Source organism: Dipodomys merriami, unplaced genomic scaffold, assembly GCF_024711535.1.
Source record: "Dipodomys merriami isolate MVZ:Mamm:240054 unplaced genomic scaffold, mDipMer1.0.p SCAF_31, whole genome shotgun sequence".
Lineage (NCBI taxonomy): Eukaryota > Metazoa > Chordata > Mammalia > Rodentia > Heteromyidae > Dipodomys > Dipodomys merriami.
In genome coordinates, this window is record NW_027204604.1 from 17,706,022 (window position 1) to 17,723,424 (window position 17,403).

The 17,403-nt window shown below is 40.8% G+C and overlaps 1 long non-coding RNA gene across 2 annotated transcripts in view; it reads right to left on the reverse strand.

Annotated features, from left to right (window-relative positions):
- The window catches only part of LOC138841036 (uncharacterized), a 611,708-nt gene that overhangs the window by 258,898 nt on the left and 335,407 nt on the right, over positions 1-17,403 (reverse strand). For both annotated transcript variants that reach the window (XR_011376304.1, XR_011376303.1), the window contains exon 3: positions 4,414-4,498. This is a non-coding gene — a long non-coding RNA (uncharacterized lncRNA). The remainder of the gene's footprint in view (positions 1-4,413; positions 4,499-17,403) is intronic.

Here is a 17,403-nt window from a genome sequence, read left to right on the forward strand (position 1 = left end):
CAAAGAAATAAGGTATAATTAACAGAGGTCTAATTGGAAAATGTGAAGACACGGATAATTTGTCTGTCCTTTTGTTCACCCATAATTGAACACAGAGCATTTGAATCACGAAACAAACAAAATAAATGGGCGAAATTATGTTCTGATTAGCACAATTAGGAAAATTATACTTTCAAGTTATCTTAATTTTTTTAATGGATCAATGCTAAGGCTGGTCACATGTCTCAGGATACTTAAAGGGAAAAAAACTTCTTGAGATTGTTCAACCTGGAAGAATACAAGGCAGGTTTGGCCACAACGCAAAAGAAAATGCATCCTGTGTTCAGTTAACTCACTGACTCTGTCTCTAGCCTACCCTAAGCTTCTAGCACGGCCACTACCACCAGAAAACCAGTGAGATGCAGCAGCCAGTGACGGGGAGATTGTTTACATGATTATAACTCTGTAGGGCAACATGTGATGGAAATATGCCCCGAATTCATCATTTTTCATGGCCTTCATTCACTTAAAAATTGGGGGAATTAAAGATGTAATACAGAATGCTAGGAACTAGCAGATGTATAAGTCATTTCAGAGCTATCTGTAGGAACGGGTCCCTGAGGGCTGTCCCAGGACCTGGATGGGACCAGGTAAACAAGGACTGACATCAGTCCCACAGGAGGGCCTGTGGAGACAGAGCACAGGGGAAGACGGGAAGGCAAAGCTTCTTCCATTTAGCTGGCTTCACATGAAACGAATCAGAGAATATGCCATTTTCACACATCTATCCCTCGTGTCTTCACAGATAAAAGTGTGGAATTATATGCATGTCGACTGAAGCAGACCATGGCTACGGTAGACCTACATTATTTTTGAGGGATGATTTTGTTTTCTGATTTTGTTGGGGAGGGGGGGTTGTCAGTAGTGGGGCTTGAACTCAGAGCCTGGGCATTGTCCCTGAGTTTTTAACTGAAGGCGAGCACACAGCATCACTTCCAGTTTTCTGGGGGTTAATTGGAGATCAGAGTCTCACAAAATTTCCTGCCCAGGCTGACTTGGAACCATGATCCTCAGATCTCAGCCTCCTGAGTACTTAGGATTACAGGTGTGAGCCCCAGTACCTGGTTTCTGATTTTGCTTTTGTTTTTATTTTTTTTGCACAAGATTTCTGACATTCTATTATAAATATAAGAAAAGGAAACCAATATACTCTCCTGACTAATGTGAGACATTAAAAGGTATTTGTGAAAATGTTTCAGATAATCCTATTAATTTGCCCAATTAAAATGTGAAGAATTCTAGTAATTAAATAATTTTTAAAAGTCAATGTAAAACAGAGAGGGTACAAAAGAGTAATATTATTACACAAAATAAAATATCTCTTTGTGGAATTTTTCCTCTTAGTCTAATGATGGACACCGTTTTATGCTTCAATAACTCAGTTATTCCCTAAGGAAAAAATGAGCAGCTATTCCATCTAAGCCAAGAAGGAGGAGGAGAAGGAAGAAGAGGAGGAGGAGGAGGAGGAGAAAGAGGAGAAGGAGGAGGAGAAGGAGGAGGAAAAGAAGGAGGAGGAGGAGGAAGAGGAGAAGGAGGAGGAGGAGAAGGAGGAGAAGAAAGAGGAGAAGGAGGAGGAAAAGGAGGAGGAGGAAGAAGAGGAGGAGGAGGAGAAGGAGAACAATAATAACAACAACAAAAAGAGCCAATAAATATCTAAAGAAATGCTCAATATGCCTGAGCATAAAGTAAATGCAAGTCACAACAACACTTGGATTCTGTTTCATCCAGGTTAGCGTGTCATCATCAAGAATCTGAACAAATCCTGGCAAGGATGTAGTACACCACTACAGAAGGCAGTGTGAAGATCTCCCAGGAAACTTTTTCACCTTTCAACACGGGGACATTTAAGATTCAAGAGCTAAGCTACATTTTTGTTCAATATGTTGGTGGCAAGAAGAAGTTGTTGGAGAGATTTAGTGTGCAGAGGTAGGAACTGCTGCGTGCTGCCGGCTCAGTCGTAGAGATAAACACTGTAATTCCATCTGTCCCTCGTGGCTATAGCCAAGACTCTTCTTCCTGCACTGAATGGTTTCCAAGATTGACATTCTTCTCACAAATGGCCAGAAAAGTATTCTGGACATGTTATACAAAGAAAATCTATTGCAAAGAAGGGAAATAAGGTAAAATGAGAAATTGATAGGAAACTTGAGAAAGTCATATTGTGTCAGGTGCTCATGGATAATGCACAATGTGTGCATATTTTCAAAAAAAGGAAGAGAGAAAAGGGAGGAAGGAAGGGAAAGAGGGAGGGAATGAAGGAAGGAAGGAAATGAACAAAACACAAATCACTCATGGAAAAGAATTGCCAAATCTGGGGTTCCTTCAGTCAAGCATGTTAGAGAAGTAACTAAGTGTCACTAGACAGATTTCCTGGAACTAACAATTGCTCATTTATTTCTTCATTGTCAGTCTTGGGGCTGAACTCAGGGCCTGGGCGCTGTCCCTAAGCTCTTGTGCTCAAATACTCTAGCACTCTACCACTTTGAACCACAGTACCACTTCCAGTTTTCTGGTGTTTAAGTGTTTGTCTCATGGACGGGCTGGGAAGGTGGCTCAGTGGTAGAGCACTTGCCTTGCATGCCTGCAGCCCTGGGTTCGATACCTCAGCACCACATAAGCAGAAAAAAAAGCCAGAAGTGGCACTGTGGCTCAAGTGGTAGAGCACTAGCCTTGAGCTGAAGAGCTGAGGGACAGCACCCAGGCCCAGAGTTCAGGCCCCACGACCGGTTCCCCCCCCCCCAAAAAAAAGAGTCTCATGGACTTTTCTTCCTGGACTGGCCTCAAATTGTGATCCTCAGATCTCAGCCTCCTGCATATCTAAGATTACAGCCGTGAGCCACAGGAACCTGGCACAATTGTGCAATTTCAGTTTACAACTCTCCAGGTACAGGTCATCACAATAGCAAGAGGTGGAACTACCAATCAATAAAGGAAAAGTTGATGATAACAACAATATAATAATATAACAAGCAATCTAACAATATAGCAAAATGCTGGAAGAGATAATAAGTAGGTAAGATGGAATGGGATTCAAATCAGCAGCTTCTGTGCACAGGGCGGGAAGCTGCTCTGTCTGGAAGAGCAAGGAGCCCCAGGGCACCTGCTCCACCACGGCGCCAGGAAGAATTAGTCTACCTAGAAAGAGGATTACATGTGGCAATTTTCCACTGTACAATTTTTTTAAATAGCTATGTGGGATATGAATAAATATTGAGTATAATTTCTCTACTTCTGATCTGAAGAATACAACAGTACGGCCTGCAGATATAGCATAATTTGGATTTCTGCTCCCCAACGCAGAACTGCCATTGTGTGCCCAACTTCTCTGAAGGAGAATAAAAATTCCTCATTTTTTATAAAGGTCCCCCCTGGCCTCCCTGGAAGACAAATTTCAGTTCAATTACTTTTAAAATACGTTTGTTAATCTAGGAGTAAAAAGAACTAGTTTTCCATATCCAAAAAAATAAAAACTATTAGGAAACATCTAAAAACTGTTACAATGGATAATGTAAGGATATAAATAGGATTCATTATATTTTACATAGGCAACAAGTGTTCTGCTTTAATAAAGTTCTCTATAAAATAAAATAAATAAAATAAAACTAAAATAAAATCTAACAAGTCAAGGCCCAGCTTTAAGTTGTTTAGCAATGTCATATACCTTAAAGTTTATTTTTTCTTATTTTTGTACATCATTTGTCACTTAATGTAGTAGATTCTTCATCCAATTAGCTTGAGATAATAAACCACTTAGTTGTGTTTCTGTTAAGTAGCAGTAAATAAACCTCTGCTCCATCTAAAACATTGACAAGTCTATAAAATGCCTTAAGTGCATAGTGCTCTGGTTGAAATGTTAGATTCTTCTGACTTTTCCCTGAGTTTCACCATTCTATTTGAATTAAAATAGATATTCATTCACCTTTATGGGAAATGGCTGGGTTGTAATGGCATTCCTTAGGACAATGTAGAATTTCCTTTAGAAATCAGTTCTCTTGCTGGGCACTAGTGGCTCCCGCCTATAATCCTAGCTACTCAGGAGACTGAGATCTGAGGATCATGGTTCAAAGCCAGCCTGGGCAGGAAAGACTGTGAGACTCTTGTCTCCAATAAACCACCAGAAAACCGGAAGTGGTGCTGTGGCTCAAGTGGTAGAGTGCTTGCCTTGAGCTGAAGAGCTGAGGGACAGCACCCAAGCCCAGAGTTCAAGCCCCATGACCGACCAAAAAAAAAAAAAAAAAGAAATCAGTTATCTCACACAGAAATATGGTATCATATCAAGAAACGCATTCCCACAGGAGCTGTGGAAATACTGTACCTATACAGAAAGCGCCCCTAGTTCAACACTAGAATTGCTGAAGCTCTGATTGGACTCACCGTTTGCCCAGTGTGATTCGGCCTCAGGAGCTACAAGTATGCCCATGATCACTGCCCTCCAGAAACAGGAAGCTCAGCCATTTCCCTAAGAGGAAACAGGAAAGTATATTTTAAACTTTCTGATAGAGGAAATGTTTAATGGAAGTTCGTGTATTTTTTTTAACTTTATCATCTACAAATCTTCTAAAATCAATTTTAAATCCTTCACCTTATTGCATTTTTCGGTGAGGACTTCAGGGCAGTAATTTCTTCCCCTACTGACTTTCAATTCTTACGTATCAAGGAGAAATAAAATATGCCTTCAAGTTACAAAATAATTAAGTACCATTTTACATTTTGAACTTTGAATTCTTTTCCAAGGGAAGCCTATTTACCATATGCTCATATCCACCCAAATCAGAAGCAAGAAAATGTATAAAAATGTGTGAGAATCTTAATATTTAAGATTGATTTTATGCCAATGCACTGTGTTGAAACCTTTTACAAAAGGAGTTCTCTTGTTCAATAGACATGAGCCATGGAAATAAGTATAATGAATGCACCTAATGTCTGTCCAGAGAATGTTTTGCAGTTAAAGTGGCAACGCTTTCAACTACATCTACAAACATAAACATCTATTCCCAACAGAAGTTCCAGATTATTAATTGAAGACATTTTCAGCTAGTAACACAGAGCTCAAACACCTCCTCTTCAGCGATGCGATCCTTCTGTCTCCCAAGATGAGTCAGAGTCACAGCAGCTGTTTTGCAGACTGAGCGTCCAAGGACTGAACTCCTGAGTCAGCCCTGTGCACGTGAGCAGCTTGGCGTGGCCACAGCGCTGGCCCTTGGGAACCAAGGGGGCCCTATTTACACTGGTGTCAATGCCACAGAAGCGCCACCATCTGGGCTGCCTTGGCTTCTGACACACAGCTGCCAATCATTCGTTATCCCTCCCCTAGACCCCGCCTCAGGTGCTTGGCTTCTTTCATCCAAAGATTTTCATCCAAAGAATCCTTGTGATGCTTAGGAAACACACACACACACACACACACACACACACACACACACACACACACACACACACACACACACACACACACACACACACACACACACACACACACACACACACACACACACACACACACACACACACACACACACACACACACACACACACACACACACACACACACACACACACACACACACACACACACACACACACACACGCGCCATTCAAATCTAAAGAAAAAGACAACAGGGGAGAAACACCAGGGTACTACTATGCACACACATTCTACAGATCATCCTCTGTGCACATAAACTGGAAGAGAATAAGTTAGCGCTGCAGGCCTCACGGCATAGTCCTTGGACAGGTAACACCAGCATTCCAAGGAATGGAGAACGGACAGATTCTATGTTCCCATCCTGAATCTGCTCAATCAGAAACTCTGGGGGTAGAGCTCAGGTTTATTTAACCAACAAAGTGATCCAGACGCGTGCTAAAATGTGCTGTGCACGTCGCTGACAGCCCCAAGAACACCACAAACAAGGGAACAGCGGTGCCCAGGCTCTCCCTCGGGGGCTCCTTTAGCTCAGACTGCCCACCCCATTCACGAAGACCCCCATCCCCACACCAGGCCCTGCCTCGAGTGCCGGATCTAGGTGATTCATCATGATGAGTCCGTTTGAAGCGCAGGAAAGGATAACCAGTGTCTTCCTTCCAGGGACAGGCAGGTCATTCACTGACATCACTGCCCAAGAGGCCGGCACAGCACACCTGGTACAGGCTTCACAGCCAACCAGCAATGGAGTCGCTGCTGTGCTAGCCACTCAAGCCAGGCATTTGCATTCTGGGTATGCGCAGTGCCACGTAGCAACAGTTCTTATTTCCGGACCTGTAGATTTCAAGATCCAGCCCTCAAGCTTACCATACAGAAGGGGATTCATGAAGACTTCACAGGAAATCTTGATGTCATATATTCTATTCCTAGCCTCTAGGTTTGTTTTGTGTTTTTTTTCCTTACTGTTCAGCATTATTCTGCTCACTCGAGAGGAGATGGGCATTAAGGTAAACATGAATGATGTACAAGTTATAGAAGGAAAATTATTTGGATAGTTTTTTTTCAATTAATAAATATGGAGTTTTCAATTCATGAACAAAGAGTATATAAAGTATTTTGTTGTTTAAAACAGAAAATCAATAACTTCCTCATCTCAGAATAAAAGCCAAGTTACAATCTAGACAGTATACATTAAGTGTTACACAATTATTTCCTTATATGTGCCACCTATTTGATATATACCTTAACTACATCACAGAAATGGACGCTGGTGAGAGCTATTCTCTCTGTATGGAGATGGAGAATAAAAATGGTCCAAACAAGGGTAAATAGTTTCTCTTTGTTGCTATCTCCTGCTTCCTAGCTATCTCCCGATAGACTGCTGTTACTTGGTTAGTGATGGATAAAATCAAACACTTTAATCAGATTAATGAATGAATCAACACACAGGGAGAGAACTCATAGTATCTCCTAATCCAAGCTTTTGGATCAAATCTTAGAGTTCAAATTCTTGTGCTCTAGCCAAGAATTATAGCCTCTTTCACTGCTGTGTTCTTCTAAATCAATAATTTGGAAAAAAAATAATACAAGCATTTTTGTTATAGTAATTATTGCCACAATACCCTTTTACACTACAGGAAAAAAAGGTATAAATGAAATTAAATTGTATCTCTACATGAAAATTAATACTTTAGCATCCTGCCTTGGTAAGAATCATTTATATAAATATTCCAAGAGCTTTTTAAAATCATTTTTACATGATTATTCTCATTCATCTTTTCAGAAACTTGATTTTTTTTTCTTTCTCTTTATTCTCAGATGCATTCCTGGATAAATACTCTAACTGAGGGTTTAGTTCTGTTTTATTCTTTGTGCCTTGTCTCAACTCTAAAAGCATCAAATTTCTTCCTGTTTAGCTGTTGGTCAAATAATTTCACCATAATTCCATAAGGGATGGGTATTTTAACCATATTGAAATAGATTTCAGTCTATTTTATGCAATACTTATTTTATTCTTTTCTTATCTGCTAAAAAGAGTGTTTCTAAGTTTCCATTTCTTATGTGTCCATGCCTGAAAATTGTTTTTAAAACAACCTTAAAAATGTCTACCTGGCTTTCTCTCCACTATTCCAAATGCTTGAATTCTATCGGGATGTGCCGTGTCTGTCAACCTAAGTCACAGAGAACATCCACAGCTATTGTGAAGCAAAGTCGCACCGTCTGACTGACTTCCCTGTCTGGTTTAATTAGTAGTTCCATTAAGTCTCCTTGACCTTTGAACACAAAGCATGAGAAGATCATTCATTTACATGATTGAGAAGGGGAAGAGGTACCATTTAGGAAGCATCTATTCAAGGCAGACAACAAGGCTACAGAAAAGCTGTCTCACACGCCAGTCCTCATTAGCAGAAGTCAGCCGGGCAGTCTCTGTGTGCAGCGTGAGGATGCGGAGTACAGATGGCTTACGGACAGGGCATGTCCTACAGCCACCCAACTGTGCCATTCACTAGCGGAGAGATGGGCCCGTGATAGAATGATCCTCCATTCTTCTACTTCCTCCATGGAAATAAATAACTGCATCATGTTTCGTAATTTGGACTCTTAATATCAAGTACCCTAGGTGGAAAACTGTCATCGAAGTCCTGTGAACACATCCATAAAAGATAAATACGCTGAGAGAGAGCAGGAGGGAGAAATTGTGTATTTCAAACTTTTACCTCCAACCCTGGCAAAAATTAAGAAGGAATCAATTCAGGAACGTTCTGACAGGAGAGCTCAGGCTGACAATCCCACAACACCAGGCGAATACAGGGTTGTTGTTATTAATATATCGGAACAATCCTACCTTGAATCACCAAGTATCTAAAGGTTCTCGGATCACTGTGACACTTGGTGAGTGTGGAGATACTCTGACCTTACCAACATGTGTTCAGGTTCTATTTTATTCAGCCCTATATTATGTGGGGCATTGCGTAGACAGAAGGCAGAGTGTGGTGTGCGTTTTCTCTGATGATGGGCTTTCCTGTCGTGCTGGTGTGGAAGAGCCGCCATACACAGATCTCACCACGGTCTGCCAGAGGTTTGTTTTTCACAGAATGAAATACTTTCAGTGATGTGAGAACACCTTTTCTCTGTGGGCAAAACCACTGCAGTTGCATTTTCTGTCAGGATCATTTTATGTTATTAACACGATTATTGTGTCTTGGGTTTTAAAAACTAACCTAAAAGATGTCAGAGAAAAGGAGGCCGTGGTGCAGAATTTTCTTTTAAGTTTAAACATTGTGAAGGTAATAAATAAGAATGTATCTGAGAGACTTAGACATTGCTGGGGAAAGTTGAACGAAATCGTAGAAAAGTAGTATTTCCTTCTTCTTTGCTGAAGAATAAAAATAACTTTAAAAAATTAACTCATTAGTTGCCAAGTGTAGGAATTCATATTTGTAATCCCAGCTACTTGAAAGACAGCGATCAAGACAATTCAAGTTGAAGGCCAGCATCAGTGGAAAGTTACCAAGACCCCATCTCAAAAAGTGGTAACATCAAAGTCAAGGCTGGCCTGAGCAACAAATGCAAAATCCTGACCAAAATATAACTAAATCCGAAAGAGCTAGAGGCATGGTTCAAGTACTAGAGCATCTGGATAGCTTGAACTAGGGTATGCCAACTTTAAATCACAGCATTACCAAAATAGCTCCTTCACAAAATCAGATTTGAATAAAATGTTTGAAATCTTGATAGTAAGCAATAAAATTGTTTACATGAATTGTTTGATAGTGAGACAGGAGAAGGTTAGAATGGGTAGGAGAGAAATGTAGACTGTCTAAAGTTCATAATGAAAAGACAGAGACTCATGATTGTAAATCCTAGCTAGGCAGGAGGCTGAAATCTGAGAATCATGACTTGAAGCCAGCCTGGGCAAGAAAAGTCCATGAGGCTCTTATCTCCAATTAACCACCAAAGACTAGAAATAGAGCTGTGGCTCAAGAGGTAGAGCACCAAACATGAGCAAAAGCTGGAGTGCTTAGGGACAGTGTCCAGGCCCTGAATTCAAATTCAAGCCCCATACTGTCACACACACACACACACACACACACACACACACACACACACACACACACACACACACACACACACACACATACACACACTGAATATTTTCTATATTGTAGTTTCAGGAGTATGAAAATCAAAGATGAATGAACATTATGGATTTGGTGTACAAATTTGGGAGAAGACAATTTCTTTCTTAATTATAACTACTTTTCTACAGTGTGATTTTTGTAACTTATGTACATGTTTTTTAAAATGCAGTTATTTTGCAACAAAATATCATTCCAGGAGAATGGCACAGTATGATATGCGCAATATATATATATATATATATATATATATATATTTTAGAATAAAAGCTCCTGTACAGTTATGCTGCATTCCTGCACCAGATTTCTTTAGGTTGCTTGGTGTGCTGATTCCATTGAGGAATTGTTTGTTATCTCTAAATAAACATATGTAGAAAAGAAGAGGGAATATTTGTATGCATATATTTTTTGCATTTGAAAGTCAATCCTGCATGTTTCATTAAACATGATGTAAATCAGCCTCATCGCATTTTCCTTTGAACAAAGATTTATTAGGCATCTGTGAAATGTGGGATGCTAGAAAAATAATCATATTTTATTCAAAAATTAGTGACATCAGCACAAAATGGTAGAGGTGACCATAACTACAAACAAAATGTGTCCTCATTATGCAAAAGTAAGTGTGTCTCACTTTAGACAAGAGAATAAGCATATGAAATTAAGCTAATGTGCTCTTAAGTAAAAGCAGTCTCTCGCCGGCCGTGGTGGCGCACGCCGGTAATCAACGAGGATGCATTATCCTGCCCATGTAATTGTAGCCCCTTTGTACAGTATGTTCTCAAATAAAATAAAATACAATTTAAAAAAAAAAAAAAAAAAAAAAGAAAAACAGGGGAAGGGAAGAGGAAAAAAAAAAAAAAAAAAAAAAGCAGTCTCTCTTTCATATCAGAAATAGATGCTTAAATACTACGAGACCACAATACCTCCTTTTGATTTTCTCCCATGTATTTGTTGTCTGCTGTCTCTTGACCACCAGTGTGCTGAAAATCAAAATAGATACCAGCTGTGGAACTCTGCTCATGGTCAGGACAAAATTTGGGCATTTTGCTTTTCATTAGGAATTTCTATAAAAGCATCTTTTTTAGACAACAAATTCACGTGCTTTCTCATTGTGAGAAAGCCGACAGAGAACCCGAATTTGTCATATGTTAACATAGGTTAATAGCATGGAAATGGCAGGGTGTGTTTCCTAAACACATGATGTTTATGAATCTCTCTGAAAAGAGTGATGATGGTCCTGCATACAATATCGGTGCGGTCACGCTGGACAGACATGTGGCTCTGTAATGAGACAACTACGTGGAATGATGTTGACAGTGTGCTCACTGGGCCGTGCTCAGCCCTGCCCTCACCCCAAGCCCTGCCCCGCCGACCCCCGTGGACACTGCTGCTCCTCACAGAGCAACCTGCCCACACCCAGCCTTTCCCAGAGCTTCTACTTATTATCTTATAGCTTCTGTATACACCAGATCCCATCAGGTCAATGAACACGATCTCAATTCCTTGAGAGATTCCTTTTTTCAGAAACTTTTAGTAATTCTTCAGCTCCTCAAAAAAAAAAAAGTGGTAGGGATCACATAGGCAATGAACAAATGACTCTGAATAGAATTCCTTAATGAGAGAGGAGTGGACCACAGGCTAGACGATGACTGTCAGCATCCTCAGCCCAACTGTTCAAATTTCATTTAGGAAATGCAAAGCACACACATGGCCGGGCACTGGTGGACCCTGCCTATAATCTTAGCTACTCAAGGCAGTTGAGCTGAGGGTCATGGTGGAGAGTAAGCCTGGGGAGACAAATCTGAGAGCTTCCTACCTGCATTCTATTAGCAAGTCTTCAGCATAGGTTCAAGCCACAGAACCAACACAGCCACACACAAGAGCATTCAGCCATGTGTTCTGTTCTCCCCAAAATCTCTACTGGCTTGATAAGCACGTCTGTTTGTCTTTCTTCACCCATCTTTATGCCCTTTCCTTAAGAATGCCAAAAGGAATTTTATTTATCCCGCTGTCTTATTAATGCTGACCTTTCTCTTAATTCAGTTGGGCTGTTTGTTGGCACGCCGCTGCGGCTATTAAGTGAGAAGATCTAGGATCATAATGACTTGTGGGAAAATGCTCTATGGGTCTGATGTGATCAAAGTTAAAGCAGAGCCAAGGGGTTTTTGGTTCTTGTTGGTGGTGTTGATATAAATAACCTCAAGTCCTCTTTGTTTCAGAAACACATCCATGGAAAACACTCAATGCAAAACGGAGGTTTCTTGATTTTATTTTCCATGCCCCAATCACATCTTCCCTCAACTAGCCATTGTACATATTTTTCTCTGCTGCTTCTTTTCCACCGTGTCTTGTTTCCTTCACTCTGTTATTCTCTTTACTCACTGAAGTCATGGACAAATCCAATGATTCTCTTGTAATCCTAAATTTGTCCCTCCATTTAGTTGTTGTAAAGAAAATCCTACATTAAATCTTTTTTTCTCCCCCTTTGGCTTCAGGTACATGACAGAGAAACACTCTCTACTTCTTATTCTCTATCTTTTCTTTACCATTTCTATCTACCATTAAATAGTGGCTGATTCTCATCATTCCCTTTTCTTTTAATATGAGGTCATCTCTATGGCTTATTGTAATCTATTGATAAAGAAAGGGACACTTTTCTTCATGTATCTGCTCCAAGAGTTGAAGATACAAGAACTTGACCAGTCTCACATTATGTATACAATTCCCTAAGGGGAAAATACTCCTTGAAGAATAAAGACCTTAATTGTGGATTCTAAACTGGCCCCTGAGATTCTTGTCTTAAAGAAATCTCCCTGTGTCCGGTCCATCCTCTTGACTTTATTGGAACTTGGTAAATTGTGTGGTCAAACAGAGATCCACCTTACTGGGACTCACTTCATAGAGGAATGAATGAAGTCAGGGATATTTTCCCTAGTTGGTTGCAGAGGAAGTCAGAGATGATTCTTAAAGCTCTGGAAAAAGGCCATGTTTGGAAATGCCTGTGGGACCATCCGATGGGAAACTACAGATAGATAGGGGCTGAGAGTCATCGTCAAAAACTGGCAGGAAGGAAACAAGCCTCAGTCACTCCACCTTAACAACTGAGTCCTATCAACCAATTGGGGGAACTTGGAAGAAGATCCAAATATTAGTTGAGAACACAGATGGGAACAAACAAGATGGCCCTAGTAACTCATCCCTAGTCCTCCATTTGGACAAACAGAAGATTATCGTAATGGAAGTGCATTATTGACAGTCTACATAACCGCAGGATTTGGCAGTAAAATCATGCCAAGAGCACGCAGTCATAGGACATACGACCAGCCAATGTGTCATGTGTCATGAACAGCATAGATCGCTCTGAATGAATGAATGCCACAGAGTATAAATTGTACTGTGTTTATCTAACATACTAACATTTTTTTTCATGGGAGGCAGAGAACCCAGAGCCTGGACAAAAGTTCTGAACATAACAGAAAAGCCGGCAGTCAGGTTAGCCTGGCTGGGAGGACAGTCTAGCGTTGCAGTTTGGACGGTGTGACACTGATCCATGCTCGGCTTTGGCTGGGGACGGGCCTGTGTCTCCACCTCACTCTCATTGTAATGGAGCATCCTCCTAACCAGATAGGGTTGCTCTGGGAAATGGTGTACTTCTGCAGAATGTCATGTCTGGCTATCATCACAAGGTCAGCTCTCAGCTGACAGCTGAGGGGCTACTGTTTTCCATTTCTCAATGGCAATAATTGGACAAAAATAAAACCATTTTGGATGTGAACATCACTGATTTTCAGATGGGTCAATAAACTGGCGATGTGCTGACCATACGCATTTTTTGTTTCATGCCGCCTAGACCTCTCACCCAATTTTCTGACGCGGGTACCCAGCTGTGTCCTTCAGATCCTCTGCTAATGGCCCAGTGAACTCCGGAATCAGCATGCTCAAAAACCTTACCATCATCTGTGCCTCCGACCAGCGGCTCTTCCTGAACGACTCTTTCCCCTGGAACTAGCCCAGTCTGTGAGAGGCCAGAAGAGCTCACATCCTTCAAGAAGACAAGAGTTCCTTCCAGACAGGTCACTCGCCCAGTTCAACCAGTCTCAGCCCTTGTGAACTTCCAGATCTTTGCTACCTCCTCAGATCTACCCCCCGAAATATGTACCAGAAATTTATACTCAAACGTATAAATACTTATAACTGTATTTGATATACACACACACACACACACACACACACACACACACACACACACACACACACACACACACACACACACACACACACACACACACACACACACACACACACACATATATATATATACCTCTATATAATAGCACTTGGCTGTAGAGCTTCATATCTCTCTGCTAAGATTCACTATTGATTTTTCCCATTTAGGGAGTGGCCTATGTCAACTGTGAGCGGAGCTGACCAGCAGGTTCAGTTGTGCATCACATGCTGCCATCATCTCTCAGGAGAGCCCACAGTGAATCGTCTTCTGCGGCCCTACTGAAATTCATAGAATTGTTCTGACAAAGGACAATAGGCAACGCCTGTTCGGTAGCTGATCCAACTATGGCACTGAGCCTTCGGGAACTCTCCCTAGGAGAGAAGTCTAATGAAGACAGGCCCTGTTCCTTATGCTCAACCCCTGGCTGTGCTGTCTGAGGCCGACACCTGAGGCAGGGCAGGCAGTATCAGAGCGGGCCAGAGCCGGGAGCAAGACATGCTCCTCAGACGGAGGCGACGTTTACATCACCACTCATTCTCTTGGGCTCCAATTCCAGCTCCCAATCAGGAGAGACTCCACAGCAGTCTCAGTCACCTCTGACCAATCTTCTCTCCTTTTCCCTCACTCTGAATGAGTGCTACTTTGTGATCTAAATCCTTACTCATCGTTCTCCAAGTCCGTTCTATTTTTCCTCACAAGGGTTAAATCACACCCTCGAGCGGGTGGCAGGGTTGAGCAGGAACTATCATTGCACATTTGGTCTCCAAGTCTGCTTTGCCAAAGATCTCATCGCAGACTGTGAATGTTACCAACCTATTTATAGATTTGTTTCGGGTATTACGATGAGATCATATTGGTATTACAATGGGAAAATGTTAACAGAATGGTCACCCATATTGGCCATATATAAATGCAGCCATTAGAGTTGAAATCACATACTAATATGCTTTTTGGCTGAGATCTATACTTCTAGAACATGCCAATAAGCTCTGATCCTTTTGCCTTTTGCCCTGTGTTCCCTTAGACCTACCCTGGACAACAGCTTTAGACAGACATAGTGATCCATCTACATAGCCAGCTGACCTACATGGCTCATTGTTTTACAATCCATCCCTGATCTTTATAGGTTCTATGTCACAATAAACAATATGGGGGGGTTGGATTTTTATTTTGCTTAATATAGGTCCCATGATTTCCCTTATCTGCAATAACTAGTACATGTGTAGGATAAGCGGAAAAGGCCATTTACATATGACCTGATAACATGATGTTAAATGAAATGAACCCCAAGATATGGACATAAATATATTTTTTCTTTCTTGCTATTGTTTCTAGCGTATTTATAATATACCGTTCATTTCTTTGTATGTTCCTCCTCCAAAGTATAACCCCTATTTTCACTGTATTTGATGTCAGTGCCCTGTATCTTGTATATACACTTCTCTAATTTGGGGAGGGAAAGGGAAAAAAACAAAATCCTTAAATAAGGATACAGGTTGACCCATCCTAACAAAGAGATGTACAAAATGAACTTTACTACTTCGCCAGCGGCAGGGGTGGGGAGGGAGGGGTAGTTGTGGAGGTGAAGGGAAGGGATAGAAGGGGGAAAACAAAGGAGGAGGTAACAATGCTCAATCAATAGAAAATGTACGCATTACCTTACTCATGTAACTGTAACCCTTCTGTACAGCATTTTTTACAATAAAAAATGTACCAAAAAATAAAACAAAATAAGTATTTTGCTTCAGGAATAAAAACTAGGTCTATTAAGTCCTGTCTCCGGTTCCTGTTCTTCCGGTCATCACTTTGGACCCAGTTCCCAACATTCCCAGACGTCAAACTGCTTCCCCTCCTCCTCATATCTTTTTCTAGACTTCATAATTTTCCTGTCAAGCAAGTTTGACTCATTGGCTCAACTTAGTCCTATTAGTAAGATTCCTTGATGTCCGTAGCTCATTTCCGTGACACTCAAAACCGCTGAGTAATATCTCAAGGGTTGCACTTGGTATTCTCAATTAATGTGCCAATTCTAAAAAATGTAACGTAGCCTTGAGGTCAGATATCTATTATATTTACCCATGCATCTCTGTATATTCCTTGGTGGCCACCAAGAAGCCAATTCCAAGTAGGAGTTCAATATATCTTTGATGAAGGAAAGAAGGAATTAATCAATGAAAAGGCAAAGTTCTTTTTGGTACAACGAGTACACATTTTAGAACTCTTTTTCTCTTGCTTTAATGTTCACCATTTTATATATAGGAGCAATACAGCCGCAGACAGAAGAATTTTTTTTCTTTTGATGGCTTCTGTTCTGTCTTGCCTAATTTCTCTGACCAGGATCTCTAGTGCTGTGTAGAAGGAAAGTAACAGGCACCCATCCTTTGCTTCTGTTCATAGAACCAAACCCTTCTCGGATTCTGCATTGGGCATGGCATGAGCAGTGACTTTGTCATGTGTGATCTGTACTATATTGAGGCACCTTCCCCTAGGCATCATTTGCTGAGATTTCCTCACAATCATTGTCAAGATAATCATATTATTTTTGCCCTTCACTCCATTGATGTGGGATACCATGCGTACAGATTTGCCTATGTTTGCATTTACAACTTTTAAAAGATCCAAACTAATGAATGAATGCAGTGAGATATCAGGAAATAAAATCAACATAAAAAGAAGTCGCCTTTCTATATATTAAAAGTGAGTGATCTAAAAAGAAATTAAGGAAACAACCCCATGTATAATAGTAGGAAAATAAAATAATAATGTACTTAGACAAGGTGGTTCAAGATTGGCATCTATGAAATAGTGATGAAATAAAGACACACACAGACCATCACAATTAAACCCTTAATCTCAACACAGAGTCCTTTCCACCCAAAGCAATCTACAGATTCAATGCTAATCCCATTAAAGTCTCACTAACATTTTCAAAGATATAGGAGAAAACAATCCAGAAATCCATATAAACCCAGAGACATCCTGAAGAAAAGGAACAGAGCTAAATACAACACACTTTTTACTTCAGGATCTATTTTAAGGCTATCATACTTTAAAAATCTCTTGCTGGGGGCTGGGAAGGTGGCTCAGTGGTAGAGTGCTTACCTCGCATGCATGAGGCCCTGGGTTCAATTCCTCAGCACCACATAAGCAGTAAAAGCCAGAAGTGGTGCTGTGGCTCAAGGGGTAGAGCACTAGCCTTGAGCTGAAGAGCTGAGGGACAGTGCCCAGGCCCAGAGTTCAGACCCCACGACCGAATTTAAAAAAAAAAAATCTGTTGCTGGCACAAAAGACAGACATATAGACCAATGGAACAGGGTACAAAAATGATAAACACATGCATATAAAGCCAGCTGGTCTTTCCAAGAGAGTCAAGATGTACAATGAATGGTGAGCTCATTTAAATGAATATAATTGGAACTTGTTTTGAACTACACATACAAACCTACTCGAAATACCTACATTTAAAAGGAAAAATGCTGAAAGACCACAGAAAATAGTAAGTGAAGGTGATTGATTCAGCCATTCTACATTGTGAAAATGTATCAGAAAGATTCCATTGTCTAGCTACCAGTAGC